Below are 17,309 nucleotides of genomic sequence, written 5' to 3'. Positions count from 1 at the left end.
GCACATTAACCCACAACGTAATTACATATGTGATATGTAAAAACACACATACACACACAAGGATCAGTAAAAAATAATTTCTACTAAAGGTTCAGTTACTACAATCATGGACTTATTCCAAACAAAACACATTTAACACATCTCTGATCAGAGGATAGCTACAAACAAGTTCTCTCAGCAATGTACTTGGCTTAGTATTATTAGAGTGTCTTCAAAAAAAAAAGTCAGATCTTATCAGTGGTTTCAAGGGAAATCTACTGGGCTACATAAATTCAAGCCAAAGAGGTCAGTGCAGGAAGGCTGTTGTAGTTAAACTCCATCGAATTTGTTCTGACTCATAACAACACTATATGAGGTTTCTAAGAAGAGGTTGGTGGGTTTGAACTGCCAACCTTGAGGTTAGCTGTCCATGCTTATCCCACAGTACTACTGATTTTTGGGGACTTCAAAGGGGTTATCAAGGTAGATTTACTCAAAGGACACAAGATGAAAAGAGGGGCTTATTAGGAAGAAGTTTTAGGAAAATTGAAAACTGCATGGGTGAGGAAAAGGTCAAGAAAATTGCCCCTAGGCATTTTTTTTCATTATGCCAATGAGCCTGCTCATTCTTCAAGGTTAGTGCTTAAGTTCTCTAGTGCTCCTATAACAGAAACACCACAAGTGAATGGTTTTAACAAATAAATTTAATCTCACACACTTTGGGAGGATTAAATTACAGAAACACCAGCTCTGGAGAAAGGTCCTTGTCTCCTTTCAGCATTTATCCGCACAACGTTCCTGGGAGATCTCCATGTTTAGGCATCAATGATCCCCTGGGACTAGGAGCTTCACAGTGGAGGGATGCTAAATCCAAGGGACCAATTCCATTCCTGGCTTTTCTTTCTTAGTGGTAATAGCTCTCCCCTCTCTGCTCATTTCCTTCTCTTATTATCACTTGCAAGATAATAGGTGTTGCATGCCACAAACCTGGGATTCTCACACCCTTAATCCTTTAAATGATTTAGCATATCAGATCACATGATGGGGCATTATCATATAAATGCCAAACCACTGAGAATCATGGCCAAACCAAATTGTCACATATTTGGGAGGCCACAATTCAATCCATGACAGAGCAAGGGCTCTCCTATAAGAGAGGAATCTTACCCCTTCTACCATTTAGCCCTCACCTTGACCTTCAGACTTATGTGTCCTCAAAATGAAAATGAATGTTTAAAAGAAACACAATCTGAACCCTATCAGGTGTCAGAAATATCACGTGTAAATTAAAGAGTACAGAATTCTTCAAGGAAGGGTTTGTTGTTCTTAAGTACCATCAAGTCCATTCTGACTCATATTGACCCTGTATAGGGTTTTCAAGGCTTTAAACCTTCACAGGAGCAGAGAGCCTAGTTACAGAGCTGGAAGAACCACCTTCAGAAGTGAATAAACCTAGATGGAGCCTATGGCAAAAAATAGTAGGTAACATTTTGATACTTTTGTTCAATAAAACTTTCTGTGATTTGTAGCAATACTTTTTCACTAGACTTTATGTGTATCAAATATATATGTATGCATCTTCAATAATGGAGATATATAATAATGGAGTTCTGGTGTGGTGCCATAGGATAAGCACCTGACCTCAAGGCTGGTTTGAAACATAAGGCCGAAGTTCAAACTCATCAGCTGCTCCTTGGGAATCCTATACAAGGCTGCAATGAGTCGGAACTGACTGGGAGGCACTTAACAACAACAACAATCTTCAATAATATGTATGTAATGCGTATATATGTAGATTTATGTATATATACATATATTTGTATATACCTATATGGCACCATATAATAAACACTGAACTGCTAACTGCAAGGATCTGGCTCAAACCTATCAGCCGCTCCTTGGAAATGCTATACAGGTGTTTTGAGTCTGAACTGACTTGATGCCACTTAACAACAACAATACTGATCTTTCTCTATATTTATAACCAGTTAAGATAAAAGGTGTAACTACAACAACAAAAATTTAATCTCCAATTTTCAGGATTTCAAATAAAGAGAGGTTTGTTTTAAATTCAAGAAAGTTGAGAAACTCTCTAGGGTAACACTTTGTAAGTGGTGATTCCAGATTCATGTCTGTTTCTATCTCATGACTCCACAATCTCAACATGAGAAATGCCCCAGGAGGAGAAAAGAGAAAATGAAACATTGTAGAGTCTTTTCATTACTTCCTTTCAAAGTGATGCTTGTCATTTCCACCATTCATTTGCCACAACTGTTCTCAATTCTATTCATAAAAATTTCTTTTCTACCTGAAGGAAAATACTGTCTTCCTCCTTCTGGGATAAACACTAGGTCTCATTCAGCTCAAAGGTCTAGAATCCCCCGTCATATTAATGATGACTACAGAAAGTCAGATGTAGGTCCATCAAGTTATTTATCTCTATGCATCACATTTTAGTGGTATAACAATGACAGGATGATTGTAACGAACACATCCGTTAAGAAAGTTGTGCATGAAATACTCCACTGTTATTGATCCTCAGCAATTGTGAAATTCCATTGAGAAGGCTTTATGAAAGACTCTGAACTTTGATTCCAGGCTAACGTTCTCCTGCCCACTCTTCTCCTTGACCCTTTGAAGCAGTGTTGAGGAAGTTCTTTCTCTTCTGTTATCTCTCTTGACAATATGAGATGAGCTTTTAGTGTTATGCTCTTCATGGGACAATACAGCTTTCTAAATCTGCTTTGCCTTGGTCTAAATGTTTGAATTTGATAAGAGCTAAATTATTAAAAGCTAACTGGCAATTTGGGAAGAGTAATGGGCAAGAATGTTTATGTAGGGTAGGTCTGAGACTATTTTCAGGCCATCTGAGCCAGACCTCTCAAGCCACACATTCAATTCTGCTTACAATTCTGTTATCTCTAATAAAGATGATGAATTGTCCTCTGTTTATTGGTCTCCTATATTTGATTTTTTACTTAGTTATAAATTGAAATTGAAAGAAAGGAATGCTAATTATTAATTTCCTGAAATTTTATCAACATTTATTTTTTATATTATTTTCTAAAGATATTCTGCTTATGCATCTAACAAAGATGGTTTTATAAGTCATGTTAGCTCAAGGCTGCTTAAATGACTGTGAATCATGCCTACCTTAATGGAAAATTTTGACAGGTATAAAGTTTGGAAAGTTATTATAAATTAGGCTCATCACTTTTTAATTCACAGGGGTATTATACAAGTAAATTATTTTGTGCCTGTTAAAGTTATCATTTTGTGCATTTCCTAGCAAATTACTGTTACATAGTATAGTATAAATCTGCTAAAACAATTTATACATATGTAAGTATAAAGGGCTAACTAGAGTCCTCCAAAATTCATGTGTGCCTGGAATTTCAGAATGTGATCTTATTTAAAATTAAATTATTTTAGGATAAGGTCTCTAAAGAAGCAAAACTAGTGAAGTTTATGCATGTTGTTGTTAAGCCCTGTCAAGGTCATTCTGTCTTGTTGTTGTTGTTAGGTACCATCAAGTCTGTACTCAGTCATAGTGACTTTATATATAACAGAACAAAACACTTCCCAGTCCTGCATCAACCTCACAGTCATTGCTACAATTGAGAACATTGCTGCTGCTATGTTGCCAATCCACCTTATTGGGGTCTTCTTTTTCTCTGAACTTCTATTCTGTCAGGCATGATGTCTTTCACTTGGGACTGGTTGCTCTTGATAATATGTCAAATGTATGAGAGACAAATTTCGGCCATCTTGGCTTCTAAGAAGCATTCTGATTGTACTTCTTTCAATGCCAATTTATTTGTTCTTCTGGCAGTCCATGTTAGATTTAATATGCTTCTCCAACATCATAACTCAAATGAATCAATTATTCTGCAATCTTCCTTATTCACTGTCCATATTCACTGACATGCCCATGAGACTATTGAAAATATGATGGCTTAGGTCAGGCATCTTTGCTCTTAAACACTTTAAAGAACTTTTGTGCATCAGATTTGCCTAAGGCAATACATCTTTTGATTTTTTTAACTGCTCTTTCCATGAGTGTTGGTGGTTGATCCAAGCAAAATGAAGTCTTTGACAACTTCAATCATTTTCCCATTTATATGGATATTTTTTATTGGTCCAGTGGTGAGGTTTTTTGCTTTCTTAATATTGAGGTGCAACCCATACTGAAGGCTGTGGTCTTTGATCTTCATTAATAAGTATTTTAATTCCTCTTAACTTTCAACAAGAAATATTGTATCATCTGTATGCTGCAGGTTGCTAATGAGTCTTTCTCCAATCCTGATGCCATATAATCCAGTTTCTCATGTTATTTACTCAGCATGCAGACTGAACTGAATAAGTATGGTGAAAGAATATAACCTTGGTGCACACTTTCCTGATTTTAAACAAATTAGTGTTCCCTTGTTCAGTTGAAACGACTGACTCTTGGTCTATGTACAGGTTCCTCATGAGCACAATTTAGTGTTTCATAATGCCCATCCTCTGCAATGTTGTCCATAGCTTGCCATCATCCAAGCAGTTGAAAGCCTTTTAATTGTCAATAAAACATCTTTCTGGTATTCTCTACTACCAGTCAAGATCCATGTGACATCATCAATGAGATCCCTCATTCCACAATCTCATTTGAATTCACCTTGAACTTATGGCAGTTCCTGATCAATGTACTGTTGCAACCATTTTTGAATTATCTTTAGAAAAATTTATTTACATATGATATTAATGATATTGTCTTATGATTTCTTCATTCTGTTGGATCACCTACCTCTCTTTGGAATGGGCAAAAATACGGATCTCTTCTAATCAGTTGGCTAGGCAGTTGTCTTCCAAATTTCTTGGCATAGATAAATGAGTACCTCCAGTTCTGCTTCAGTTTCTTGAAATATTTCAATTTATGTTCTATCAATTCCCAGAGCCTTGCTCTTTGCCAGCACCTTCAGTGCACCTTGGACTTCTATTGGCTTAAGTATTATTGGCTCTTGATCATAAACTACCTCTTGAAATGGATGAGCATCAACCAGTTCTTTCTGATATAGTGAGTCTGTGTATTCTTTTCGTCTTCTTATGATGCTGTCTGTATCATTCATTATTTTGCCCATAGAATCAATCATTCAATATTTCAATACAAAGATTGATTTTTTTTCCTCAGTTCTTTCAGCATGAGAAATGCTAAGTATTTCTGTGCTGGGAATGACAAATTGAAGAAGAATGATGTCACATTCATCATCAAAAATAACATTCCTAATCTATCTTGAAATATATTGCTATCTGTGATAGGATAATATCTATTTGCCAACAAGGAAAAATAGTTAATGTCACTGTTATTCAAATTTACCCATCGTGGCAACCATGTATAGGGTTTTGAGGAGGGGTTGGTGGGCTTGACCTGCTGACCTTGTGGAGTCCAGTGTGATAGGACAATAGCCATGTGCCTAGAGGAAGATGAGTAAATACTACTATTATTCAAATTTTTACCATTGATAACTAAATTGAAGAATTCTACCAGCTTCTCTGGTCTGAAATTGATCAAACATGTAATCATGATACATTGATAATTACTGGTGATTGAAATGTTACCACTGGAAACAAAGAGAAAGAATCACTAGTTGGAATATATGGCATTAATGATAGAAATTATGACTGGGGGATCACATAATAGAATTTTGAATAACTAATTACGTACTCATATTAAATACAGTTTTTTCAAACAACATAAAAGGCAACTGTACACCTGAACCTAACTAGATACTGGAATCAAATTGCCTACATCTATAGGAATAAACATTGGAGGGGCTCAATACTATCAGCCAAAAGAGGCCAGGAATGTACTGAAGAACAATCCATTGCTCCTATGCAAGTTCAGACTGAAGCTGAAGAAAATTAAAACAGGTCCATGAAAGCCAAAACACCATGTTGACTAAATTCCAAGTATAGAGACCATCTCAAGAACAGATTTGATGCATTAGTTCCAAATGACTGAAGATCAGAAGAGTTGTGGGATGCCATCAAGAACATCACACATCTCAGGAGAAAGGTATGACAATCTACTTGTGAAAGACCATGCTGTTGCTGTTAAGTGCCGTCGAGTCGGGTCCGACCCATAGCGACCCTGTACAGGGTTTCCGAGGCTGTAAATCTTTACGGGAGTAGAAAGCCTCATTTTTCTCCCGCGGAGCAGCTGGTAGTTTCCATAGCCACTGAAAACCCTACTCTTAAGCACAGATTGTTGCCTTGAGTCTGTTTCGACGTGATGGTTTTGATTTCGTTATCATTGATTCTCTTAATGTTTTCACTCGAAGTCATTGACTTAAAATTATTATGTACAAATAAGAAACATGATAAATATTATTTTTAAATTATTGTGGTAAACTATATATAACATAAAATTTGCCACTTTAACCATTTTTAAGAGTAGTGATGACAGTGACATTAATCACATTCACAATGCTGTGCAACCGTTACCAGTCTCTACTACTGAAATTGTTTTTATCTCTCCAAACAAAAACTCTGATAAATATACTTTTGACTGGTCATGGAGGTGGTCATGTGCTGTGCAGTCAGTTCTGACTCATAAAAATTCTGTACAGGGATTCCAAGGCTATAAATCTTTACTGGAGCAGAGAGTCTCATCTTTCTGCTTGGTACTTTTGAATAGTAACCATCAAATTTACCTTGCTCTGGTAAGCCAAAATAATCAAAAAAAAAAAAAAATTTTTTTTTAAAGACAAGAAAGAAAGAAAAAATAAAGCGGATTTCAGAAGAGATGTAAACTTTTCTTGAACAGAAAGAAACTAAAGTAAGTAGAAAATGATGAAGTAAAAGAGTAAAAGATCTGAACAGAGAGTTCCAAAGGGCAGTTCAGCAAGTCAAAGTTAAACATTATAATGAAATGTGCAAAGACCTAGAGGGAAGAACACACTCAGCATTTCTCAGGCTGAAAGAACTGAAAAAGAAAACTCAATCTTTATCTTATAATATTGAAGGATTTTATGGGCAATATATTAAATGACACAGGAAACATCAAATGAACATTGAAGGAATACACAGATACATTCTACCAAAAAGAAATTGTTGATGTTAAACAATTTCAAGAGATAGTGTATTATCTCTAACCCACAATATTGAAGGAAGAAATCCAAGCTTCACTGAAGGCATTAGCAAAAACCAAGATGTCAATAAATGATGGAATAAATACAAACTGAAATCTTTCAACAAACTGATGCAGCTCTAGAGGCATTCACTTATCTATGCCAAGAAATCTGAAGAGAGCTACCTTGTCAAATTATTGAAAGGCATTCGTATTTCTATCCATTCCAAAGAAAGGTAACCCAATAGAATGAGGAAAAAGCTTTTAACAAAATCATTAACATTACTTGCAAGTAAAATTTTTCTGAAGATAATTTTGAAATTTTGCTATAGTACATCAACAGGGAGCTGCCAGAAATTCAAGCCAAATACAGAACACTGGAAACAAAAGATATCATTGCTGGTGTCTGATATGGTTTACCCCAAAGCAGAGAATGTGAGAAATAAGTTTACTTATGCTCTATTGACTAGGTAAAGGCATTTGACCTTATGGATCATAAAAACTATGTCTAACATTTAATAGAATTGGTATTCTAGAACACTCGATTGTGCTCATACAGGCCAAGAAGTAGTTGTTAGAACAAAACAAGGGAATACTGAATGGTTTTAAATTAAGAAAAATGTGTCCCAGGGTACGCAAATTATTATTTCTGTATGCTGAACAAATAATCAGAGAATCTGGATTATATGAAGAAGAATGTGCCATCAGAATTAAAGGAAGACTCATCAATAACCTGTGATATACATGACACAATCTTGCTTGCTGGAAGCGAAGCAGACTTGAAATACTTACTGATGTAAATCAAAGACTACAGCCTGCAGTATTGATTTCACCTCAGTGTAAGGAAATTAAGTTTCACATAACTGGACCATCAAATAACATCATGATAGAGGAAAGATTGAAGTTGTCAAATACTTCATTTTGCTTGGATCCACAATCAACACTCACAGAAGCTGCAGTCAAGAAATCAAATTACATACTGCATTCGTCATATCTGCTTCAAAAGAGCTCTTTAAAACAGCAAAAGTGACACTTTGAGGGCTAAGTCATGTGATCTGAGTCGTGCATTTTCAATCGCCTCATATATATGTGAAAGTTGGACAATGAATAGGAAGACCATAGAAGAATTGATGCATTTGAGTTACGGTGTTGGAGAAGAATATTGAAGGTGCATGGAGTACCAGAAGAATAAACACATCTGTCTCAGAAAAAGTAAAGCCAGAGTGGTCCTTAGAAATGAGAATGGTGAGACGGTGTCTTATGTACTTTGAATGTGCTGTCAGATTGCACCAGTTCCTAGAGAAGTACATCATACTTGGAAAAGTAGAGCTCATAGAAAATTAGGAAGACTCCAAACAAGATGAATTAACAGAGTGGCAGTAACAATGGGCTCAAAAGCAATATATATAAGGATAGTGCAGAAACAGACAGTGCTTTGTTCTGTTGTGTGTGCATAGTGTTACTGAGCCCATGTTGACTTGATAGCACCTAACAACAACAGTAAAAGATGAAGCACAATTTAGAGTTTTTTAGCTTCAAACCAAGGAAAATCAACAATTGCCGTCAAGCACCAGAAATAAGAAGAAGCAAAGAAAGACTTTTTTTTTTCAAGAGCCTTCAGAGGAAGCCTGGTCATTCTGTCACTTTGGTTCTAGACTTCAAGACTCCAGAACTGTAAGATAATGCATTTCTGTTGTTGTCAGCCATAGTTTGTAGTAATTTATTATGACAGCATTAGGAAATGAACAGAGTAAGAATTGAATTGGAAAGAAATAACATTTAAAATAAGATTCAGAAAAATTAACATGTAAACATCATGAGAAGAGGCAGTCCTTAGGATGGCACAAAGGGTTATACTCCCCCTCCTCTTCTTCTAGCATTTTTAGACTTTAGGTGACATCACTGTGCCTCCCCCTCTAAAGACTTGTTTGTGTAAATAAGCAGCCAGGCTACCGATTACCAATGAAATGTTGTTACTCTAGTGATTCTGTACGATTGACTACAACTGCCACATATGGTTTCCAAGTTTGCAAATCTTTAAGGAAGCAGACTGTCACACCTTTCTCCTACAGACACTGGTTCCTTCCACCATCTTTTCAGTTAATAGCCTAGCATTTAATCACTATCCTACCAAGGCTTTCTTGCAGCAAACTTAAAAGACATACAGCTCCAGGCCAGTGCTCTCATGTCTAACTATCCTCTTCAGGTGATCAGGCAAGAAAATTAGCACACCACACTGTGCAGTTAAACGTGCAGCCACTGGATCATAGAACAGACTGAGGAAAATGCCATGGTGCAAAGAGTAGTATCACCTGTGGAAGTTTTCCATCCTTCCCTGACCTCTTTTAAGCCAGGCAAGACCTCTTACTAAAAGAACAAATCTGTGTTGGAAGAAGTACAACCTGAATGCTCCTTGGATTGCAAGTTGGTAAGGCATCATCAATCATACTTCAGATATTTTGTCAGAAGGGCCCAGTTCCTGGAGAAGGAGACCATTCTGGTAAAGTGATTTGATGTTGTTGTTAACTGATGTCATGTTGGTTCCAAACAATAGCAATCCTGTATAGGGTTTCTAAGGAGCAGCTCCTGAGTTTGAATTGCTGACTTTGCAATTCAAATGACCTAGCGGCCCAGGGCTTATCTTACAGTGCCTCACAGCCCCCAACAAGATAGATTGGCATAATGGCAGCAGCAATGGGCTCAAGTTTAACATTGGTTAGGAAAATGGCTCAGGACTGGGCAGTGTTTCATTTTATGGTGCATAAGGAGCTCTGGTAGCGTAGTGGTTACGAATTGGGTGTTAACCTTAAGGTCAGCAATTCGAAACTACCAGCCGCTCGGCAGGAGAAAGATGAGGCTTTCTGCTCTCGTAAAGATTTACAGCCTTGGAAACCCTGTATAGGGTCGCTATGCCTCGGAACCGACTCGACGGCACTTAACAACAACAACAGGGTCATTATCAACGTGATGAGTGGGAATTGACTCAATAGCACCTGACAACAACAACATCTTCACTTTGTATGTACAGAATTTTACTCAAGGTGGTGATGCAACTTGATGAAAGGAATACAGCCAAGGAAGAGAAAGATGATACTGCAATTCTCTCTGACTCTAAAGTCATTTCTTTTAAACCCTACGTACTACCAAACTTTGTATAGATAATGTGCTGGACTGCAAGGTCAATTTGAACAGCAAGGTCGGTGCTTCAAACCTATCAGTCGCTCTTCGGAAACCTTACATAGGGATTCAGAACCGACCTGATAGTACTTAACAGCAACGGCATTGGATCAAGCCCACTGGTGATTAAAAAATGGAGTTTGAATTACTATAACTAAACAAATTCTACCTCCCACTGGATATGTACTGCAACCTGGATTTTACCAATATATAGACCAGTTTATTTTCTGAAATTATATTAAAAATCAATGTTAACTTTAAAAAAAAAATCTTTGGGATTAAAAGAACTATCTAAATGAGATTTAATATTCTTCTATTTTCTCTAATGTCCTTTCTGTATAAGAAGATAATTGCTTTTACAGAGCTACTGTTTGAAGACTTTCCTCTACCTATAGACAGGCATAAACCAATGACTGCAGGTATTAGCCTGGGGGAAGCTATTGAATGTCAGTGCAAATCAGGGAAGTTTATTTGACTATTGAAAGTTACTGTCAGGAACCTTGCAGGCACAGGTATAATTTAAGACACTAGAACTGCACATTGTGTCAATAAGTTTATATTATCTAGCAACTATTTTTTTTTAACCTTGCTGTTAGGTGTTTTATAATTTCTTTATAAAATACTGTTTTGTAATTCATATAAATTAAAAAAAAATTAAAATGTCAGGGTTTGTATATATGGTTGAAAACACGCTCATAAGACTTTAAAAAATATAATTTGTGCTTGGCTGTAGTATAATTTTTGCCCAACTGAATACAGAAATTTTGAAATAATAATCATTATGATTAGAGGTTAATATTGTGTTAAGTATTTTAAAGCTAAATTAAAAAAAAAACTTATTGTAGGATTCCTTTTTATGTGTGTGTATATATATATATATATATATATATTAATTCTACAAACATAATGGTAAATGGACAATATCACTTAAATGTTGTATCTGTTTCTCTCTATTCTTCAAAAAAAATGACATACATTTCAAATGACTTGGGATCTAGCAACCTGCCATTCTGTAGAAAGTTTTCTTCTTCACAAGTAACATGATGTGCTAATTAACTGTTGAAATTTGTGGTAGTGGGTTGAGAAATTAAAATGTCAATGTGTTATGGTGGAAAAAAAACAAACACACAATTCTTCTAATTTAAATGTACTCATTTTACTATTCCTGGTGGGATCAAAATTAGTGAAATTGTTATGCTAAGAAGAAACAATGTCACCTTTTAAATTACAATCTGGATGAGGCTCTATGAAACCCAGAGAGAGTCATACTGAAATAGACTTAACTATTCTTGAAGAAAATTAATATTAGTGCCAAACATGGACTATTCAAAAGAGTAGATATTCAGCAGTTATGATTGATATATTTAGATTTGAACACAGATTTTCAGTTTTAATACTGACTTCATAGTTGTTAAGAATAATTTCTCCATGCTAACTTGTTACCGAAGAATAAATAAAATTCACAGTAATTTTACCAGGGCTGCTAACCAAGAGATCAAAAGTTCAAAACCACTAGTTGGGCTATGGGAAAAAGATGAGACTGTCTACTCTCATAAAGACTTGTAAAGATTTATAGTCTCCTGGTATGGTGCTGTAAGATCATCACTGGACTGCAAACCATAAGCTTAGCTTTTTTATTTTTGGTTACTACCTCATTGTCAAAACATGAAAAATATGTGACTGAAAGTATAGAACATATTTGAAAATAGTCATTAATCATAGACAAAGGGAAAGTTGAGAAATGCCACTCTATTCTCTTGCAACAATAGGAGGACACACACAATGTGACCAATGTTTTAGGCATTAAGGTATCATAAGGAAAGAGAAGATAGTCCAGGATGACTGACTATGAAACAGAAAAATGTTCATAAGAAAAGATGCTTTGGTAGAAATGGAGACCTCAATGAGAGAAACCCATGAGATAATTTATTAAGAAATGCAGTTTAATACTTCTTCATTTTAATTTTTTTCAAATTATTCCAAAATGCCAGTTTGGGGTTATAGGACTGAAGATGAACACTAGATTTCTTTTTTTCTATTTTTTTGCTGTCATGTTGATTCCAATTTATTACCCCATGTGTTTTTAAAGTCAAATAGTACTCCATAGAATTTTTAAGAATAAGATCTCTGAGAATCAGATCCCCAGGCCTTTCTTTCACATCTTCTCTGAGAGGATTTGAACTGCTAAGCATTTGGATAGTACTATGTTGTTGTTGTTAAGTGTTGACCAGTCAGTTCCGACTCATTTCAAACTTGTATAAAGTTTCCAAGGATTTAAATCTTTGTGGGAGCAGAAATCCTCATCTCTTCTCCCACCTAGCAGCTGGCTGACTCGAACTATGGACCTTGTGATTCATAATCCAATGCTTATGATATGGAGTCACTGCAATTTTTGGTTTTAAGCTTGCTGTTGAAGCTAAATAACAATTAATTGGTTTTGACTCAGAGCTAACCAGTATATGGATTACAAGGAGCGGCTAGTGAGTTGGCACCACATATCTTGTGGTTCAAAGAGACTTTGTGGTCCTGCGTTTATCCTATAAACTGGAGAGTTTGTCTATTTTGTGGTTCAAACTGATGGTGCATTCCATTGCTTATCCTACAGCGCCACACCAGGACTCCTGGTTTTTCATTTAGCACTTAACAGTTCACACCACTGCTGCTGGCTACCAATCAATCAGCTTTCTGGATGTCAGTATATAAAGGTGATTCTTCAGAAACTCTATGAGCGCTAAGTACAGCTAGGGAAGATTCCACATCCTATTGATTGGCAGTAGTCATGCCTGGATACATATCGTTGTTTATGAATGTTTAACTATAAAAATCAATACACACTATAAAAAGTACTGCAGAATAAAAAAAAAAAAATTAGACAGGCATGCAAGTTAATATTTGAATGCTACATACTGATCTTCAAAGAATTACTAGGAGTCATAACTGTATTGAGTCCAGGTGTGGCACTGCAGGATAATGCACTGGACAGAAAGGTTGGTTTGAACCAAAATGCCGGCAGTTCAAACTCACCTACCACTCCTCTGAAACTCTGTACAGAGTCACTAGGAGTAGGAACTGACTCAATGACACTTAAAAACAACATAATTATATTACATGACTGCCTTTTTGAAAAAGATACATACATATTCCATATGATTTCCTTCCCAAACCAGATACTTGAATACTTATCCCAGTCTCTCATAATAGGAATCAATATAAATAATTTGAAAATTGGGAAACTGGTTATAAAAGACTAACATGCATTTATTTAATTGGTGAGACATTGTAAAATATAAAAATAAATATATTGTGGATATGACTATTAAATCTAGCAAAACCACAGTACAATTCTTGAAATATTGCCCAATATTTAAACCTTTATATAAATTTTAATATAACATTTAATTTAAAAAAAGGTAAATTCCAGTCCAGGGCACCTCAGTGACACAAAATTATTCTAAATTACTTATCTTGGTGGTGAGGGCATGATTAGGCACTGTTAGATTATTTTTAAAATATAAGGACTCATGTATATGAAAGCATGTAAATATTTTTCAACTCTCACTGAGACAGGTGAGGTGAGGGGAGACACTGAATCAAAAATAAAGTAATAACTTGAAAGGCAAATAATCATTGACTATTTGGGAAAAAAAGGAAATATTTCAATGTAAGACACTGTTCAAACCTTCAAGGAAAAGTAATAGCCATTCCTGACAAAAAGCTCCCTAGCATAGAATAAGAAGGAAGCTTCTATGTTCATTTCTATGAAGTCAAATCATCTTATTATAACTTGACAAAGACTGAATCTACGATGAAAATCTACCAAGTGAGTAAGTTTAGCTTAATTTTTCTCTGGTGTACAGTGTCTAAGGTGATCTACAATGACTGCCGTCTCTTGGTTGGTATTTAAATCCTGTGTAATTCCTTCTCTTGGGCATGGACTAGATTAAAAGTTTTATGACTGGATTCTAATGGGTAGAATAAGTCAGAAGGAACATGAGGTGAGTTTACACTCTTGATCTCTGTACCCCTTTCTCTTCCTGACATATCCTCGATGTGGGAAAAGCATGCAACTCAATGAAGAGATTCATAAAGTAAGGTACTGGTGTCTTTGTCTAATAGCCAGCAAGGTCCTCAGTCCTGTTCACAACTACGTGGATGAACTTGGAACCAGATCCTCCTTCAGTTGAGCTTTGAGAAATCTTTGCAGCTTCCTGAGAAATCCTGAAAAAGGGTTACCCAGTTGAATTGCTTCTGGAATCCTGACCCACACAAAAAAAGTGAGATAACAAATGGTAGCGTAGTGGTTACAAATCGGGCTGCGAACCATAAGGTCAGCAGTTCGAAACTACCAGTGGTTCCGCGGGAGAAAGATGAGGCATTCTGCTCCCATAAAGATTAACAACCTCGGAAACCCTATGCAGGGTCGCTATGAGTCGGAACCGACTCCACGGCACATAACAACAACAACAACAGTATATTGGATGGGAATTCTGGTGTGGCACTGTGGGCTAATGCGTCAAACTGCAAAGTAGTTTGAACTGCAAAGTCAGTGGTTCAAGCTTACCAGCTGCTCCTTGGAATCTCTATACAAGGTTGCTATGGGTTAGAATCGACTTGATGGCACTTAACAACAAACAAATATATTGGATGGAGTCCTGGTGTGATTCTGTGGGTTAATGCAATGAACTGCAAGTTTAGTCTGAACAGCAAGGTCAGTAGTTCAATCTCACCAGCCACTCCTTGGAAACCCTATTCAGGGTCACTATGAGTTGGAACCATCACACTTAACATCAACAGCGTATGTTGGGTAATTTTGAAACAGTAACAGAAAACTGGAGTCCTGGTGTGGTACTATAGGATAAGCATTGGACTGTTAACCTCAAAGTCTGTGGGTTCAAAATCACCACGTGCTCCTTGGAAACTTTATACAGGATTGGCTATGAGTTGGAACTGACTCAATGACAATAACAGCAACGATAGAAAACAAATCGATTTTGAAGATAAAAAGTAAAATATGGATTTGGTATTTTCAAATATACAATAGTAAAATAAAGGAAAAACTCTGTTAAGTATAGAAGTCACAGCTCTGAAAAACTGAGGGGGCCAAATATGATGTAAGTATGAGAACAATTTATATATGTATTTGTTGTTATTATGTGCCATGGAGTCAGTTCCATAGCAACTCTGTATAGGGCTTCCCAGAAGCGACTGGTGAGCTTGAACCACCGACCTTGCGGTTCAAACGCTTTACAGTCCAGAGCATTAACCCACAACACCACATCATGACTCCCTATATATATATGTGCATATATGTATATTATATTAATATGCAAAATGAATATTTATTTATATATAATACTATCTTTCTGTTGTGAACCATTGATTCAATTCTGACTCATAGTGACCCCATGTGACCAGTAGAACTGGGTTTCCTAAATGACAATCTTTATAGAACAGATCATCAAGTCTTTTCACCCATGTAGGAGCTCTGGTAGCGTAGTGGTTACGAATCGGACTGCAAACCACAGGGTCAGCAGTTCGAAACTACCAGCTGCTCTGCGGAGAAAGATGAGGCTTTATGCTCCTGTAAAGATTTACAGGCTCAGAAACCCTGTATAGGATCGCTATGAGTTGGAACCCACTACGGCACGTGACGACAACAACAAGGGGCTAGTGAGTTCAAACCCTAACCTTCTGGCTAGCAGTCAGGCACTGAACTATTGTGCTACAGGGACACTATCATACCAATACAAAAATACATGGGTGTGCGTTTGCTCAAATTAAACTTTATTTATAGACACTGAAAATTAAATTTCACACAATTTTAATGTCTCTCGGAATGATCATGTTTTTCTCCACTCATTTTAAAATGTAAAAATAATTATTAGTTCTAGACTTGTACGAAAATAGATGATAGTCCTGTAGGCCCATATTTTACTGACTCCTAGAATGTTGGAATATAAGTTTCCCTCAAATAGAATTAAACAAGAAATGACTATGAAATCAAGAATAAAGAGGGTTCAGCACAGGAATTTCCCAAAGGGAAATTTCAGGATGAATGTCAAAGGAGGTCTTAGGTAGATAGCGATACAGGTATGGACTCAAGCCCCCTCAGTCTGTGTTAGGGCAGGAGAATGGAGAACCCCAGAGAGATTTCATCATTTAAAAAAAATGAAAATAAAAACTAATGTGTACATGCATATTAAGAAGAGTTTTAAAGGTTTTTTTTTTTTTGAAAATTGGAGAGAAATTTAGTGGATAAAGAAATAAACAAAAGACAAATAAATGAAAACAATTCACAAGTAAAAAACAGATAAGTGAACAAAAAATCAACAAAGAAAAGTAAACATTATACCTGTTACATAAATCTGAACAATATTTACATAGTTATTACAAAGTAAACACAGAATAAGAATTTAAAATCTGGAGCCTTGTTGTGGCATTGCAAGATAAACACAGGACCTCAAGGTTAGTTTGAACCACAGTGTGGGCAGCCTAAACTCACCAATGACTCCTTAGAAATCCTATGTAGGTTCACTATGAGTCAGAACCAACTTGAGGACACTTCACAACAACATAGTATAAATGGGTTCCTGGTGTGGCAGTGTAGGCTCAGACTCAGACTGTGAACCACAAGGTAGGCATTTCAAACCCACCAGCTGCTCCTCGGAAACCCTATACGGGGTAGCTATGAGTTGGAACTAACTTGACGGCACTTAACAAGAACAACATGATGTAAATACTGGAGATAATACTAGATTTTTGAAGAAAGGTGATGAGGAAAGAATTGGGTTATGTAATTAAAACTAAAATTACAATAAAAAGGAGTGAAAGCATATTATTTGAATATATGGATGTAACCACCAGAAACGATTGTTGTTGTCACATGCCATCGAGTCGGAACTGACTCATAGATACCTCATGCACAGCAGAACGAAACAATGTCCGATCCTGGGCCAACCTCACTACCACTGCCACACTTGACGCCATCAATGATGCCACCTGGCCAATCCATCTCGTTGGGGGTCTTCCTCTTTTTCTCCTACCC

The sequence above is a fragment of the Chrysochloris asiatica genome, unplaced genomic scaffold (assembly GCF_000296735.1).
Source record: "Chrysochloris asiatica unplaced genomic scaffold, ChrAsi1.0 scaffold00063, whole genome shotgun sequence".
Classification (NCBI taxonomy): domain Eukaryota; kingdom Metazoa; phylum Chordata; class Mammalia; order Afrosoricida; family Chrysochloridae; genus Chrysochloris; species Chrysochloris asiatica.
The sequence above is the reverse complement of the archived record's forward strand: the minus strand, read 5'-3'. Positions refer to the sequence as shown.